This window comes from Leucopleurus acutus, assembly GCF_964270905.1.
Source record: "Leucopleurus acutus genome assembly, chromosome: 8".
Taxonomy (NCBI): Eukaryota; Metazoa; Chordata; class Mammalia; order Artiodactyla; family Delphinidae; genus Leucopleurus; species Leucopleurus acutus.
This window is the reverse complement of record NC_139151.1, coordinates 44,780,391-44,795,924: the sequence shown is the minus strand read 5'-3', so window position 1 is coordinate 44,795,924 and position 15,534 is coordinate 44,780,391. Positions and strand designations below refer to the sequence as shown.

Below are 15,534 nucleotides of genomic sequence, written 5' to 3'. Positions count from 1 at the left end.
TTGGCATGTTAATGCACAAAAGAACTAGACTTCATTTAGCAGTTAGTTACTGTGTTAAAGGATTATTTTTTAGCGTCTACTAAAGGCCAGGCCCACTGTAGGCATGGGGATTTGCGCCAGGCCAAACTTGCCAGCTGCTCTGAGGCTGGATCTGCCCCACAGCAGCCTGGAGAGAGGAAATGGAAGCAGGGAAGGATGGCTGTCCCCTCTTTGTTTCTTTCCTCAAAACTGGATTCCCTGATTTAGAACACTTAACATTCAATCCTAATTTTACTATTGTTTAATCATATCAGAGGGCTCCAAAGGGATAAGCAGAAACTGAAATCCTTCAATATGTGATTACAATTTAATTTTACAGCACTCAAAACATGTTCTTTAATTCATCTGGGGAGCCGGAACTTTGAAGTAGCTGTTAAACAAAGGGAAATCAGACTGTCTTAATGCAGAATCAGAGACTGTCTGAGATACAAGGGACTTTAGAAAGCATCTAGTTCTAGAAGCTGCAGAAAGCAATCTCTTGGGTTGAATTTGGCCTTTAGTTATGTTTTGTTTGGCCTAAGTGCCATTTTATGGAAATTTCACATAAAAATCTAGCTTTTTAGGCTCTCTTGGAAAGATCAGAAGATATCACAGTACTGGCTTCAGACTCTCACATGGCAAATGCTGACCTACTTCTGTCTTTTACATCATTTCTTTGGCTCTGTACTCATTGGAGATTGGGACCTCATAATCTGGTCCAATAAACTCAATGGAGGAAAATAAGGCCAAGAGAGGGAAAAGTACTTCCCTGAAGTCGTACGTTTGGTTAGTGGCAGCCGGCCCCAGACCCTTGGTGTCCAAACTCTTGGACTAGTGCTGTTTTCATATGGGAGGCAAAGGAAACCATGATTTAACATTGTTTTCAGCAAATGAACTTATGACCATAGAGCAATGAAAGCAGCAACAATTTATTAAAAAAAAAAAAAAAATCCCAAGTTAGTTCTCTGTGTTAGCCCTTATACTAGATACTGAAATACTTTGGGATTGTCTTCATTACTTCCTTTCTACCCACCAGTAGGGGAAAGATAGTAAAGGGAAGGAGGATGTAAGGGAAGAGATTCAAGGGAAGGAGATTATAAATATACAAGAGTCCATTGGATAACATATTGTAACATGGCAATGAAAAAAACTGCAGTGAAACAAATTCTCCCCACTCATTTATTTTTCAAATCTACTCATTCCTCATGCATCTGGCAGGCGGATTCCATTTATGCTCAGTGGATAAGACAATAATTTGTTTCCTGCTGTGACAGAAGGGCAGAGCATCCCCCAAGCCAGAATTAATCTTCTGCCATTACGTGGCTTATGCAGAAATGTGCTTATACCTCTGACATGTAATGCTTTCTGCCATGCATCAGAATTATCCATGTGCTTATCTGTGCCCACCACAGAGTAAAAGCATCCTGAAGACCAAAGCTGTCTTGTTTATACTGTATCCTCCACAGTTGCTAACACAGTGGCATCGAGGGAGCAATCCATTCCTTCATTTAACATTTACTAAGCACCTCTTTTCTGCAAAAGCCTCTAAACATATCATGAGATTCAGGGATTAGTTCAGAATAGACCATCAGCTTCATGCAGATTGGGCCCACATTGATCTTGCATATATTGTATTTCCAGCACCCAGAACAGTGGTCAATATTGTCACTAACATATTGGTGGGTCATATGAATTATGGATAAATACGAATAGACTTACTATATAGTGATCCAGACAGAGAAATGCATGTTATAATGAAGATGCAGTTGCAGGTAGCTTCTTGGGAGCATAGGTTAAGATTAGTAAAATAAAAAACTGGTTAGGTGACGTAGGGCTTGGACAGAGACTAGTGATGTCAAGCTGGAAGGAACAGCCTACAAAAGGATTAAAGAAACTGATGACATCATATAAATCATTCAACCTTTTCCCCAACACTGTATATGGGCTTTTCTGTGTCAGGAAGCATGTCAACACCGGGAACCCAGAGCTGTAGCCATAAGCCTAGAGAGACACCAGTTTGTAATATCCGTAGCTACTCCAATTGAAACTGCGCCTGAAATACAGGCAGTTGACCCCTAAATGCTCATATTGAAATGCAAATGAAGGCAGCATCTGCAGAAAGAAGACGTGTCTTCAGGGAGTTACAGAAACTCAACAGAGATTGTACACTTCTATGTGCAGAACACCAAATTTTAAATTTAAATGATTCACCATGAACAGCCGGTTGGCAGCCCCTCTGATGGATATGTTATTTCAAATAGCATATCTCTTTCATTCACATTACAGTATTTTGAGGAACTTCCATATGGTATGTAAATGAAGGAAGAATGCCACAGGGATATGAAGGCTGGTGGTAATGATATTATTAAAAAAGGGTATGTGGCAAAAAGCCATAGCATTCCACTCTCCTTACTATACTAAGACCAAACTCCTAGGCCAGACCTTTCTTATTTGGCTCTACCCATTGGTCCATCTTCACCGCTATTCTTTTTCATTTTAATCGTGTTTCATAATATTTCCTGGAGACTTGGCTTTCCCATCTCTATATGATGAGCTTCCTATCATATTTTAAAACATGGTTTAATGGTCACTTTACTGTGAAGCCTTGCTCGAGTTTCTCAGGTAGAATTTGATAATTCTTTTTCCAGGGCTTCCTCATTTGGAAAATAAAGAAAATAATACCTTCTTTTAGAGTTGTGACAATTAGAGACAATACATGTAGAAGTCAAGACTCCATAACGGTACTACATAGGACACTATTGCCGTTGTTGTACACCTAGTGCAATTTAATACAAGAAGTCACTAGATTAGTCTAAGATATTTGTAAAATTAGCACTCCGTACCTTTGAAAATTTGAGAATTACTGTATGCTTTATTCACAAAATGTTCCAGAGTTTATGCTTCTGAAAATAAGTGATGCTAAAAATTTAAGTTCCATTAAAACTTTTACTTCTAATTAAAAATAACAAGCATGCTAAATGAAAACCCTATCTCATATAGTAAGCACTATAATTGAAGTGAAGTAGAAAATTGAAAAAAAGAATTACACTGCAGTGTATAAACCTGCAAATAATTCAGCTACAAAATGCAGAGTTTGCAAATTGTACACATGGAAGATTATCATGTCTAATACAAGAGACTTGATTAGGGTAGAAGGATTTGTCTAAAATGAGACATTGGATCATTTTTATCAAAAGGTATTTATGAAGCACCTTCTTCAGACTGTGCTAGTTACTGTGCCACTTGTACTAGCTTCTTTATTATAGATGTTACTTTAGAATCACAATAATATCGCTTTCGACCATGACAATGATTATTTTCTATAAACCATTTTATTTTGAATTATTCAAAGGCAGTCATTAGAGGAGAAGAGATGGGAGAAGAAGGTATCCCACACATGCTAGATGCTATGTGCTTGACATTCATTACCTTATTTAACCCTTGCAGCAAACATAAAAGCCAAGCATTAATTTCTGCCTTTGTTTAGATGAGAAAATTTGGGCTCAGAGAGTTAAAATAAAATGCCCAGTAACAGAAAGCTAAAACTGAGTAAAGCAGGATTTCAAACTCAGTTTGATCTGGCTCTACAGACTGACCTTTCTGCACCGGTATCTCGCATTTTTGTAAACACAACAAGGTTACTTTTGTAAATGTCAGTTTCCTTCCCTTGAAAATGAGAGTAATCATCCTTACTAACTTCTGAGGATAGCACTTGAGCAAATAAATGAGGAGTTATAGGTAAAAGATTCTGATTAATAGTAATGGGCAATATTTATTGAGAAATTACTGTTGTTCTAATTTAGCCATTACAAAAGCTCTGCAAGTAGCTACTACTTGGATATGTTAACACTAGCTAACTAGTCTCTCTCTTTTTTTTTAAGGAAACTGAGGTTTGCAGACATGAAACAATTTTTCTAAGGACTAATAGATTGAAAACACATCAAATTGTAAAGCACTGCTAGTATCTGGATTGAACATTTTTCAAACACTTTAGCACTGTATTGACATAGAGAATCATGGAGGGGTATAATATAAGAAACCATTCTTTGAAGCATTAACTTTCTTATCTTCTAGACTCTAAACCCATGTCCCATGGGTTTGTTTTGCATTTGCAGAAGGCAGCACAATATGATTAAAAGAACATAGATTCAAATTTTAGCTCTTTATTTGTCAGTTGTATGTCCTTGCCTGGGCAAGCCAGGAAATCTCTTTGAGCCTCAGTTTGCTCATCTGTAAAATAACAACAACAATAATAATATCTGAGGATCAAGAGAGAGCAAGTGAACGAAAGAGCAAGAGGAGACCTTGAACTGTTTTGCCATTCTAATAAGTTAGTGTTATTATTTTATAATCTACAGATCTGAGAACAAGTTATACCAGTTCTCCAAAGAAATCTCTGAGCTGGCTCATTCTGGCCTGATAACTATCTCCAGTGAAGCAATTCAGAACTGAGACTTTATTGTCCTTTGAAAAGAAATCCTGCTTCTTAAGTCTAATTATTGCTGGAGGTCAAGGTGGGACCTGTCCTTGGATATGTTAACTGCGGCCCATCCATAGATGTCTCTGCACAGTGTCTGAAATATTCTTCTCTGCTTAGTCTCCAGGATTGATCCATTTTTTTTTAAAAGCAGAGTGGAAAACCATGGAGTTAAAACATTAAAGGATTCACAAAGACATTTCAACTGTATACAATCTCTTATCTAAAAAAGCCATTTTCTAAAATATTATCATGTATTAGAAGTAATAAAGATAAGCAACTGCTTAAATACAGTTTACCTTACCATTATGAATATGCCCTTGATTTCATTATAACCTGAACTTCAGTCCCTTTGGTTCACGGGATCGCCAAGTCAGCACAAGGCTCAGAGCTGCATGCTGGCGGGGAACTATGGAAGGGAGGGGACACCTGTCTCTTGACACCTGGTCTTTTAGTAAACATGTAAAATACATTCCTTTATTCATTCAGCAGGTATTTACTGAGCACCAGCTATATATCAGAGTTGTTCTAGCCGACTTTTCAGCAAGTATTTGTTAAGCACTTAGTGTATTTAATGATCTATAAAATTGCCTGGTGGCAGCAGGGAAGTCAATTCCATGTGTGTGCACATGGTTTCGCTTATTTGGAGTTACACAGCCTCAAGTTTGAGACTGCTTTGCTACTTACTAGGTGTGTAATCTTGGGCAAGTGATTTAACCTCACTAAGTAGTTTTTCTTCCATTTTCAATAAAAGGACACTAAGCTGTCTCATAAGATTGTTGGGAGCATAAAATGAGATAGAACCTAGCAAATTTAATAAGCAAATAACTGCTTATTAAATGCTAATTATGATGATGATGGTAATGAGACCACTTATATCATTTTCTGTTATTGAATTAAGCTATAGTCATCTTCACTATTTGGCTGCCTAGAATCCAAATCCCTTCCTAATATTGATGAACTCCTCATTGTACGTAGATTCTAGAAGGCTGTATATTCCTTTCATTAGGGAAATTAAAGTAGCCTTATCCTCTTGCATTCTCCGTGCCCTGGTTGCCAGGTAATAGGAATGCGACCCAGGCTCAGTGAATTGGAAGCTCCCTCCCAGGAATCTGGAGAAAGTGAAGTAAATCAAAGGATGGCCAGTAGTTATTTACAATGAAGTGAGCGGACTGGGTCCAAGTGCAGTTATACTCTGGCCAAATTGCTAAAAGCTGAGCTTCTTGTTTCATGGCCCTTGGGAGCTGGTCCAAGTTTCCAAACTTAGTCCTCCAGCTACCAGTAGATCCTGGGAGGCCACAATATTCTTCCAAGTAATAGTATTTATTTATAATTATATTTATTTATTTTACTTAAGAGAGCCAAGCTAACATTGGTTTCCAGTGATTACAACGCAGATCCTGACATGAGTCAAATTCTTGTTTGGAAAAGCAACCTGTTACCAGCTGGGCAACTACTTACTAATCATTCGAATTCCAATTCTACTGTTAATTTTTATGATAATTACTGGTTTAACTTTATCCAGTATTCTATGGGTTGATATGGGTGCCTACAGTCCAACAGAGGCAAATTATTTAATTTTATATTGAAGTAGAACCATGGACCAAAAGATTTCCAGAGCTGAATTATTTGACAAAGAGAATGCAGACATTAAATTTAATTCACAATTCCTCACCAGGATAGCAGATGCCTTGCACTGTGGAAGCTGATTTCACAGTGGAGAACGTTCTCCAGTTACCTGTGACCATTTGAACCAGCTAATTCGGTTTAGAGAAAGAATCACCAGATGAATTTTCTTCTCTCTCATCACTAATTGAGGTTTAATTAAATACTGCCTTAGAGCATAAAAAGAAACCCTGGTCCATGCCTACTTCTTTACCTTATCCAAAGAAACTGAGAGACATGGAAGGAAGGAAAAATAACAACAGAGAAAGTGCAATTGGAAACTGAAAATTTCAGGCATCAAGGGAACTCCTAGGAAAGAAAATTTGCCATGTGCTTCTGAGACGGTCAGTTCAAACACCAATTTTGTTGTCCAAATCTCCCACATGGTGTCCAATTACAGCTAGTTATCCAGGGTTTAAAAAACATTCCCCCCCCCCCACTTTGAAGCAGTTTACTATATGTTAGTTAAAATGTCCTAACCATAAAGCACCCTTGAATATTGTTTTTATATTTTGCTAGAATTTCCCAGATATAACATATGCCAATTCAAGCAGAATGTGGAAAACATTTTAACATTTGTGGAAGCAAGAGTTTGCACATGGTTTATAAATGCACAAACCTCTTGTGTTTCTCTCTACTGTGCCCTGTAGAGGTTTGTGACTTAGAATTGTTTGAGTTGCATTTTTCATACAGTGTGAATTTTGGCTGAATTCTTTTTTAGAATCACATTCTTTTATTTATTCTGAAGTGTTGAGATTCTTAGCTCTATGAAATTGCTAGAGAAAAATATTGTGCAGAAGAAAAATGCTAATAATGATATGGTTTATTGAATTTTACTGAATGCTGGAGACTATGTGCTATGGACTGAATTGTGTCCCCTCAAAATTCACATGTTGAAGTCCCAGCTGCCAGTGTATTGATATTTAGGATAGGGCCTTTGGGGCGTATTTGGGATGGGGCCTATGAGATGCGAGGGTGGGGCCCTCATCATGGGATTAGAGTCCTTATAAGAAGAGATACCAGAGAGCTTGCTCTCCTTCTCTCTGCCATGTGAGGAGGTGGCTGTCTGCAAGCCAGGAAGAGGTCCTCACCACAACCCAACCATACTGGCACCCTGATCTTGGTTGGGCTTAAATATCCCAGTCTACTCTATTTTGTTATGGTAGCCTGAACTGACTAAGACACTGTTAAGTGCTTCCTAGGTACTAGTCGATGTTCTTCTCATAAGGCCTCTATCAAGTAGGCATTTAATATCACCCCAAACTTACATCCGAAGAAAGTGTGGAAGGAGAGTTTCAGCAACTTGTGTAGCAAAGCTATTAAGTGGCAGAGCCAGGATATAAATCTAGCCTGTCAAATGCCAAAGCTTGCCCCCCTACTGTGATGTCTTAACTTTCCATTTATGTAAATCCACCACTCAAGAATCATTTTAAGCACGTTTGTCATATTCATCAATATATAAATTTACCTCATATTTCTTTGTGAAACTCTTTTAGGTCTCTCATGGTCCCTGCTCTTCCTGTAGTTACTGTCTGAAACATAGATATTAAGGACAGTTGTCATTGGCCTCTAGCTTTGAGTTCTTCGTGCTTTCATCCAGGTTTCTAGTCTTCTACTGACTTACTAATTTTGCTCCAGGCGTTCTTCATTAGCACTGCACGTCACTAAGGTACCAGTTCCACTTCTCTTATTTGTCCTTACATATTTCTACCTGTGTAACTTCAAAGTTGAAATATTTTGCGTGAAACTCATCTTCTTTACCCACTCTGCCCCCCTTTTCTATTTTCCCTATTAACGAAATTTCTCAATAACCTATAATTGAAATCTTGAAGTCACCCTTGACTCCTCTCCCTGCCTTAACCCTGCAGAGGATCACCAAGGTTATGCCACTCTTCTGTCATCCGACAGTAGATGCTGTTACACCCTCAAATTCCCAGTAGCTTAATGCAATAAAAGTTTATTTCTTGCTCACATCCAGTACTAACCTCCATTTCATCCAATAAACTCCAAATGATACTGTCAGATTAACCTTTCTAAACGTGATTTTTGATTATATAATTTTCTGCCTCAAAATTTTTCGTAAATTACTTAATATGTAGAAGAAAATCCCCCATGACATTGCCTAGCATATGCGATCCTTAAGAAATCTTTCCCCACTTTCATTTCCAGGCTTATCTGTTGTGACATTATGACACTTCCACTCTGGTTGAACAAGTATACCCTCCATCACCTGAACAGGCCTTGTATTTTCTTAACTCCATTCTGCAATTTTTCTAGTCTTCTAAGCTTGGAATACTCTGCCTCAAACTCTCCCTCTCACAGCCCAACCAAACTTCAGGACTCAACTCAAATGCTAACCATATCATTAAGCCCTAGTGTCCCCAGACACAAGCATTCTCTACCTTCTCTAATGCCTAGAGCTCTTAAGACCCATTTCATCATTTTCTACTTAACATATATAACCTTATTTTAAAGGTATCCCCAGAAAAATTATAATATACCTGAAGGAAGAGATCAACCACTAGCTAATCTTTGCATCCTCTCTTACAACCCTTGAACTAGCTCATGATCTTGCTGAATGGATGTTCAAAAAAATGATAATTTAATAAAGAAGCTGTAATAGGAGTTTAATAAACGCCCTGAATTTGTATCAATACTTTATTTCTTGAAAAGAAATCATGTGCCACTTAGGTCATATGTAATAACTGCTCTGAGAGTCATGAAGCCTTGAATTAATCAGTAAATATTTTGGAAGCAACAGCTTAGTGGGAGTCACCATGGAAACAGATGCATCCTCTAAGGACTCATTATTGTCCCTAAACAAGCAGAAGCCCTCTTCATAATGGACTTTTCTACTCCAGCACTGCTTTCTCATTTGCTCAGGCTATTCTTTTGGCTTGACCCCTCCTCTCCACTTACCCATATCACATCCAAGCTGTCCCTTCCAGTTATCCTTGGATACCCTGATCTGCACTGATTTCTCCTATCCATAGACTACCATGACTCTTACTAACTGAGTCACACTTTCCCCCAATGCTTTAAACCTAAGAGGCCTTGTGGCAGAGTGAGCAGAGTGTGGACTCTGGAGTCAGACTGAATTCAGTACTTGTGGTGCAACCTGTGTTGGAAAAACTAGTGAACCTCCCCAAGCTTTAGTTTCCTACTCAACAAAATACGCTACTACTACCCAAAGCATTATATGAAGAATAAATGATAGAACTGTACTTGAATTGCCCTGCAATTCAAGGGCCTGGCATAGAGAAGCACTCAGTAAATGGAGGTTCCCTTTCCTTGACTTTCACTCATTAAAAATACCCACTGCTTCCACTGCTACTGTGTGGATCCAAAGCATCATCTGTCATCTTATTACTGCGATGCCTTCTTTTCTTTTCTTTTTTAATTTATTTATTTTTGGCTGCATTGGGTCTTCATTGCTGCGTGCGGGCTTTCTCTAGTTGCGGTAAGTGGGGGCTACTCTTCTTTGCGGTGTGCGGGCGTCTCATCGCGGTGACTTCTCTTGTTGCAGAGCACGGGCTCTAGGTGCACAGGCTTCAGTAGTTGTGGCACGTGGGCTCAGTAGTTGTGGCTTGCGGGCTCTAGAGTGCAGGCTCAGTAGTTGTGGTGCATGGGCTTAGTTGCTCTGTGGCATGTGGGATCTTCCCAGACCAGGGATCGAACCCGTGTCCCCTGCATTGGCAGGCGGATTCTTAACGACTGTGGCACCAGGGAAGTCCCATGATAGCCTTCTAATTGTCTCCTTGATTGCTTTTTGCCCACGCCTACCATTTATTCACGATAGCCAAAGTGATCTTTAAAAAACGCCAGTACAAGTCCTTCCTTTGCCCAAATCCTCTAATGGTTTCATGTTTCTCGAGTAAAAGCCACGGTCAATGCAATGCCAATAAGACTCTACAAGATCTCACCCTCTGTTACCTCTGCCATCATCTACTATTTTTCCCGAACTTGCTTTGCTCCAGCCATACTGGCCTTCCAACTACTTTCTAAAATACGGCAGCTCATGACCCTCTCTGGACTTTGTACCTGGGGTTTCCTACTCCTGGAATCATCTTCCCTTGTGTCTACCTGTTGCCCCTATGTTACTCCCTCATCTCCTCCTGAGATTTATACAAGTCACTTTCTCAGTAAGATTGTCCCTGACTACCCTATTTATTTATTTTTAAAATATTTATTTATTTATTTTCTTTTTCTTTTTTTTTTTTGGCCTGCGTCAGGTCTTAGTTGCGGCACGTGGGGTCTTCATTGAGGCATTCCGGATCTTTCACTGCAGCAATGGTCTCTTCGTTGTGGCATGTGGGCTTCTCTCTAGTTGTGGTAAGTGTGTTTCCTCTCTCTAGTCGTGGTGCGCAGGCTCCAGGGCGCATGGGCTCTGTAATTTACGGCATGCGGGCTCTCTTGTTGAGGCGCGCGAGCTCAGTAGTTGTGGTGCGCGGGCTTAGTTGCCCTGTGGCATGTGGGATCTTAGTCCCCTGACCAGTGATCGAACCTGCCTCGCCCACGTTGGAAGGTAGATTCTTTACCACTGGACCACCAGGGAAGTCCCTACTACCCTATTAAAATTGTGCTCTCTCTAATGTTCTAAATCCTGCTTCCCTAATTTATCTTTCTCTTAGCAATTATCATCATCTAATATAGTGTAACTTACTTATTTTGTTTTACTCTGTCTTCCTCTAACAGGAATGTAAGCTCCATTAAGGCAGGTATTTTTGTCTGTTTTGTTTACAGCTATAGCTCCAGCACCTAAAAAAAATAATGAGGGGCACATAATAGGCATTTAGTAAGTATTTGCTGAAGAGATAAATAAGTTACCTAGTTTTAATAGTACATCCTTTATTCTTTTATAGTGATACCTTGAAGTCAAGTACCAGATCATATGCTTCCTCTGGTTTCCACCCCAGCATGTTGTAAGGGTGCAACGATAACTTGCTAATACACATCATCTTTTAATAGTCAAGCTCTTCACATCATTTTCTCAGTGACCATGTCTTTGACAGAAGCTCTCTTGTCACCTCAATGCCCGTCACAGCTTTAGGGGACAATAGCTTCTTTATTTAGTAGCCATATGGCCTGGGTGGCAGTTGCCTACAATTTTTAAAGGTTGTGACATTGGCAATTACTGAAATGTCAAAACTCCAGGCCAACCATGTGGGTTGTGGCGACAACCATCCCACACAGTTGCTGTGGTGATGTGGGTAAACTCTATATAGCATCTGACACTGAGCCATAAGATTAGAGTTAAGATTAGCTCTATACAGTGCCTCAGGGAATGGCATTGGTTATAAGACAGGTATATTAGACTAAAACACCTATATTAATATGAAGACTAGGGCCGCCAAGAGGCAGAGGAAACATTTGTGAGTTTTTTTTTATGTTGTATGCTAATAATATGCTGTTAATCATCACTTCTAGCCATGAGATTATTGGAAAATATATTTACTAATACCACATGGTGCAGTTCTTTTTCACAGTAATGTAAATGCCAGTATTTTCTAAAGCACACTCTATTGTGATAACTTTATAAGCATAAGGTACAATAGAACATTTCTAGAGATCCTTTTATAGAATCTTTACATATACCATCTTGTTTTATCTTCATAATGAATCTAAAGTATAAGTATTGTCTCAATTGTATAAATAAAGAAGGCAAGGCTAAGTAACTAGCCCAAGGTTACACAGTGAGTGAGTGGTGGAACTGAATTTAGCACAGGTCCTCACTCCGAAGCTCTTCTGTCACTCAGTATCGCTTCCTGAGTCAGCTCCAGGAGAGAATGCTGCACTGGGCATCTCAAAAGGGATGAGCTTAGGGATTAAAAGCAAGAGGAAAAATTCCTTCTATAAAATAAATTTCTATTTCACTATGGGCATCAAAATTACAAAAGATATAAGAGAGGAAGAATTCAGTTATTTGCTGGAATTCTCTGAAGCCTGAGACTAAATCTGTTAAAAAAATTATATAATACATATTTTATACATATTCTAATATTATATATTATATAATTTGTATAAAATATATACTATTATATAATTTATATACTATATATATATATACTTAAATACCTCTTCAAAGCTTTATTAAAATAAAATTGACATACAGTGAACTGCACATATTGAAAGTGAGCAACTTGGTAAGTTTTCATTTATGTGTCCTTTTGTGAAATCATTACGGCAAACAAGATAATGAATGTATCCATCACCTCCAAGATTTTCCTCATGGACTTCTTAATGCCTCCCATCCCCAGGCAACCACTGATCTGTGTTCTGTCACCATAGATTACTTTGTATTTTTATAAAGTTTCATAGAAATTGACTCATCCAGTGTTTATCTTCCTTTTCCTGGTTTCTTTCATTCAGCATAATTATTTTGAGATTCGCTACATTTCTAGGTGTATCCATGGTTTACTGCTTTCTGTTGATTTGAGTAATATTCCACTGGACTAATGGCCATCCAAATTTTCCAGTGCCATCATTTCTCTGAATTGCTTGTATACCTTTGTCAAACCAGTTTTCCGTATACATGTGAGTCTTTTTCTGAATTCCCTATTCTGTTCTGTTGATCTATTTTTCTATCTTTATGATGTTACCACACCGTTTTGATTACTCTATTTTTAGACTGAGTCTTGAAGTCAGGTAGTGTTAATCGACCAACTTTCCTCTTTTTTTTTGAGAGCTGTTTTCAGTATTCTAGTTCCTTTGCATTTCCATAAAATATATTTAATTGGTTTGTCAGTTTCTGTTTAAAAAAGATTACTAAGAGTTTAATTGGAATTCTTCAAATCCATAGATAAATTTGGGAGAATTGACATCTTAACGTTATTGAGTTTCCTGATATGTACACACAGTGTATCTCTTTTTAAAAAAATTTATTTAAATCATCATCAGTTTTCTGAGTGATGCTTCGTAGTTTTCAGCATAAAGACTTGCATGTCTATTGCCAGATATACCCCTCAGTATTTCACATTTTTAATATTACTTTAAATAGTACTAACTTAAAAAAAATTTTTTATACAGCAGGTTCTTATTAGTTATCTATTTCATACATATTAGTGTATACCTGTCAATCCCAGTCTCCCAATTCATCACACCACCACCAACCCCCGCTTTTCCCCCGTGGTGTCCATAAGTTTGTTCTCTAGATCTGTGTCTCAATTTCTGCCCTGAAATTGGTTCATCTGTACCATTTTTCTAGGTTCCACATATATGTGTTAATATACGATATTTGGTTTTCTCTTTCAGACTTACTTCACTCTGTATGACAGTCTCTAGATTAATCCACATCTCTACAAATGACCCAATTTCGTTCCTTTTTATGGCTGAGTAATATTCCTTTGTATATATGTACCACATCTTCTTTATCCATTCGTCTGTCGATGGGCATTTAGGTTGCTTCCATGACCTGGCTATTGTAAATAGTGTTGCAATGAAGGTTGGGGTGCATGTGTCTTTTTGAATTATGATTTTCTCTGGGTATATGCCCTGTAGTGGGATTGCTGGGTCATGTGGTAATTCTATTTTTAGTTTTTTAAGGAACCTCCATACTGTTCTCCATAGTGGCTGTATCAATTTACATTCCCACCAACAGTGCAAGAGGGTTCCCTTTTCTCCACACCCTCTCCAGCATTTGTTGTTTGTAGATTTTCTGATGATGCCCATTCTAACTGGTGTGAGGTGATAGTTCATTGTAGTTTTGATTTGCATTTCTCTAATAATTAGTGATGTTGAGCAGTTTTTCATGTGCTTCTTGGCCATTTGTATGTCTTCGTAGGAGAAATGTCTATTTAGGTCTTCTGCCCATTTTTGGATTGGGTTGTTTGTTCTTTTAATATTGAGCTGCGTGAGCTGTTTATATATTTTGGAGGTTAACCTTTGTCTGTTGATTCGTGGCAAATATTTTCTCCCATTCTGAGGGTTGTCTTTTCTGTCTTGTTTGTAGTTTCCTTTGCTTTGCAAAAGCATCTAAGTTTCATTAGATCCCAATTTTTTATTTTTGTTTTTATTTCCATGACTCTAGGAGGTGGATCAAAAAAGATCTTGCTGTGATTTATGTCAAAGAGTGTTCTTCCTATGTTTTCCTCTAAGAGTTTTATAGTGTCCAGTCTTACATTTAGTTCTCTAATCCATTTTGAGTTTATTTTTGTGTGTGGTGTTAGGGAGTGTTCTAGTTTCATTCTTTTACATGTAGCTGTCCAGTTTTCCCAGCACCACTTAATGAAGAGACTGTCTTTTCTGCATTGTATATCCTTGCCTCCTTTGTCGTAGACAGGTGACCACAGGTGCGTGGGTTTATCTCTGGGCTTTCTATCCTCTTCCATTGATCTGTGTTTCTGTTTTTGTGCCAGTACCATATTGTCCTGATTACTGTAGCTTTGTTGTATAGTCTGAAGTCAGGGAGCCTGATTTCCTCCAGCTCCATTTTTTTCCTTCAAGACTGCTTTGGCTATTCGGGGTTCTTGTGTCTCCATACAAATTTTAAGATATTTTTATTCTAGTTCTGTAAAAAATGCCATTGGTAATTTGATAGGGATTGCATTGAATCTGTAGATTGCTTTGGGTAATATAGTCATTTTTACAATATTGATTCTTCCAATCCAAGAACATGGTATATCTCTCCATCTGTTTGTATCATCTTTAATTTCTTTCATCAGTGTCTTATAGCTTTCTGCATACAGGTCTTTTGTCTCCCTAGGTAGGTTTATTCCTGGGTATTTTATGCTTTTTGTTGCAGTGGCAAATGGGAGTGTTTCCTTAATTTCTCTTTCAGATTTTTCATCATTAGTGGATAGGAATGCAGGAGATTTCTGTTAATTAATTTTGTATCCTTCAACTTTACCAAACTCATTGATTAGCTCTAGTGGTTTTCTCTTGGCATCTTTAGGATTCTGTATGTATAGTATCATGTCATCTGCAAACAGTGACAGTTTTACTTCTTCTTTTCCAATTTGTATTCCTTTTATTTCTTTTTCTTCTCTGATTGCCATGGCTAGGACTTCCAAAACTGTGTTGAATAATAGTGGTGAGAGTGGACATCGTTGTCTCATTCCTGATCTTGCAGGAAATGCTTTCAGTTTTTCACCACTGAGAATGATGTTTACTGTGGGTTTGCCATATATGGCCTTTATTATGTTGAGGTAGGTTCTCTCTATACCCACTTTCTGGAGAGTATTGATCATAAATGGCTGTTGAATTTTGTCAAAAGCTTTTTCTGCATCTATTGAGATGATCATATGGTTTTTATCCTTCAATGTGTTAACATGGTGTATCACATTGATTGATTTGCATATATTGAAGAATCCTTGCATCCCTCAGATAAATCCCACTTGATCGTGGTGTATGATCCTTTTAATGTGGTGTTGGATTCT

At 38.1% G+C, this 15,534-nt stretch overlaps 1 protein-coding gene and 1 long non-coding RNA gene across 3 annotated transcripts in view; one reads left to right on the top strand and one right to left on the bottom strand.

Annotated features, from left to right (window-relative positions):
* GRM5 (glutamate metabotropic receptor 5) overlaps positions 1-15,534 on the bottom strand; it is a gene marked incomplete at both ends in the record, with an annotated part of 544,042 nt that overhangs the window by 105,520 nt on the left and 422,988 nt on the right. The window lies entirely within an intron of this gene.
* The window catches only part of LOC309965420, a 252,681-nt gene that overhangs the window by 97,655 nt on the left and 139,492 nt on the right, over positions 1-15,534 (top strand). Inside the window, exon 2 of the long non-coding RNA XR_014326387.1 lies at positions 10,393-10,492. This is a non-coding gene — a long non-coding RNA (uncharacterized lncRNA). The remainder of the gene's footprint in view (positions 1-10,392; positions 10,493-15,534) is intronic.